At 51.0% G+C, this 2,451-nt stretch overlaps 1 protein-coding gene across 3 annotated transcripts in view; it reads left to right on the plus strand.

Moving 5' to 3' along the window:
- The first annotated feature begins 2,108 nt into the window (after positions 1 to 2,108).
- EXTL3 (exostosin like glycosyltransferase 3) overlaps positions 2,109 to 2,451 on the plus strand; it is a 115,471-nt gene continuing 115,128 nt past the window's right edge. For all 3 annotated transcript variants that reach the window (XM_039697592.1, XM_039697591.1, XM_039697593.1), the window contains exon 1: positions 2,109 to 2,353. The gene's annotated coding sequence lies outside the window, so the exon portion shown is untranslated. The remainder of the gene's footprint in view (positions 2,354 to 2,451) is intronic.

The following is a 2,451-nucleotide window of genomic DNA, read 5'->3' on the forward strand; positions in this document are numbered from 1 at the left end:
TTTTTAGGCGGCCATGCTTTACATTTGCTTCCCTACAGTAGGATTAGTGTTTTCAGTCCTCCACCCTGTCAGCTTCAACTCAAGGTCACCACGGAGTTTCCAAGTCTCTAACAGGATTGGCAGAGTGAATTGAGTCTGTTCCTCTGGGTTTGGAAGCTGATAGGAGTGAAAGGCTTTTCCTTGCCAGGAAGGTGTCGAGCAACTTTATCAGCAACTTATTCTCTTGTTTAAATAATTCTTAATCATAGATTATAGACCCTGCCCTTTAGGATCCATTTCTGATGTGGAAATTTTACATCTATATGAGAAATAAAAGCCCAGATGGCAGAAAAGGTGGGAAATTAGGGTATTTGAATACAGTAGTTTTTCTTTTGGGATAAGCAGAAGGCAGAGGAGAAGTGGATTTTTCACTTGGTAGAAGGGAAGCTAAAAACTCCTCTTTAAGTTTAAGGGGAAACACACAGAGAAGGGGATTAAATCTGAAGGTGTCTCTGTCAGTATAATCTGTAATAGCCTTGAGAGTGCTTCCTGAAAGGGAGACTTGCCAGACCAACTACTGATCCTGACAGCTCCTTTTCTTTTGGGAGCTGGGAGAAGAATTGTTCTCCTGAGTTGTCCCTGAAGTGCACAATCTCCACTGGTGTTTCCTCCTCGGTGAGGACCTGAAGGGAATGATTGTCCTGCAGTTTCTTCCTGCAGAGCTCCAAGTAGATCAGGGTGGAATACAAAACCCCCGAGCCATGGCACAGTGGGAACAGATGTGTGTGGTAGGACAACGTGGGTGTGTTCAGTGATTTGAATGTTAATTTAGCCTTTATACTGTGCCGTAGTCATAGTATTTTAAAATTTTTTTGTCCTGATAAAATATAAAAAGTATTGTTTCTCCTCTGAGCCTTTCAACCTGCAGTACCTATTCCTGCCCTTCCGTACAGCACGTTCCCTGCGGCGAGATTGGATTTTTTATTGTTTATCAAAGGGCAGACCTGTGCCCCCGCCTCACCCCTCGCTGGTTTTTCATCTCAGAATAAAAGTTAGTTTCTACTTGCATTCTTTACACATGTGTAAATGACTGTTAAAAAGTGCAGAGTGATGGAAAAGTGGTTTTTCGCCGCTTTGAAGTGCTCATGTTTTATTAAAGCTGAGATTCCTGCAGCTTTTTGGCCTGAAACACACCACCCTCTTTACTCGTGGAGATAAACCCCCATTTCTTCCTGTGAAAAACTCTCTAATTCCCACAAAGTTATCATGTGTGTTTTGGTGTGGGATTTGATTGCCATAGATACAAATGCCTTTCGTGGAGCTCCTAATACATAAAATTAGAATGCATAAACAGAGGACTGGACTGGTGCGACGTGGTTTGGTTGCGAGAAGATGCTGGCACTGTTACTTGGCTTTTCCCCCGTCCTTTATTTCTTCATTGCTTTTTTTCCCCTCTTTTGCTTCAGTTACCATCTGTTGCATGCTATGTTTGGAACTCGCTTATGTCTACATGGTTCCTCTGACTTCACAACATGTAACTACTGATGCTGTTCAGGCCAGCCCTCCAGCGAGGATCTGGGTGTTATTTTGTAACAAACTCCGAACCATAGTGGTATTTTAGTATCTGCTGATCAGTTTCCCACGATACAGTTGTTTTCCTAACCCCTTTTACCAGAAGGCAGCTGGGTGTCTCCCAGCCGGCCAGTGGCTACCATTGCGTCCACATCACTATAAGGCTGAGGCATGATGGGGCTCCATGGCAGCATCCTCACGGGGTTCTTGGGGCACTGCATGGACTGTCTGAGCTCCAGGGGGACACTGACAGGGTTTTAAGGGGCTACACAGGGCTGCGGCTGCGCCTTCGAGGCAAAATCAGACACAGCCAACATGGCGACTCCTCCATGAGGGGAGCGGAAGGTGTGAGGGACGGGGGGCGCGCGCCGGCCTTTTAGGCGGGAAAACGCTCCCGGGCGCGGCGCGCGTGCGCAGTGACGAGAGCCGAGCCGGGTTCGGCTGTTCCCGGGAGGTTCCGGAGGCGAGAGTCTCGCTGCTCCCCGCCCTCAACCCTTCGGGTATCTCCGCCCCCGCTTCGCCTATCTCCTCCCCCGCTTCGCCTATCGCCGCCTCTCTTCGTTAAGTTCCGCCGCCACTTCGGCAACTTCCGCCGCTTCGGTCGGAAATGGCCGAAGACGTGCGAGACCCAGCGGTTTAAGGGGAGAAGACCGGCCGGCTTCTCGGAATAAACCAACTGTGTCCGGCCCGTGGGGGGGGGAGCAGGGGAGGGCGGACGGAGCGGGAAGACGAGGCAGCGGCTATGGCTCCCCCCCCAGCCACTCGCGGCTCCGCCGGGAGGGCGAAGTGAGGGCGCCGAGAGGTAGGAGCGGACCGTACCACGCACGGGGAGAGGGGGAGGAAGGTGGGAGATCGGTAACACCCCCCCCCCCCCCGGAACCCCCCCCCCCCGCCGCCCCG

The sequence above is a fragment of the Passer montanus genome, unplaced genomic scaffold, assembly GCF_014805655.1.
Source record: "Passer montanus isolate IOZ18808 unplaced genomic scaffold, ASM1480565v1 scaffold119, whole genome shotgun sequence".
In the NCBI taxonomy this organism is placed as follows: Eukaryota; Metazoa; Chordata; class Aves; order Passeriformes; family Passeridae; genus Passer; species Passer montanus.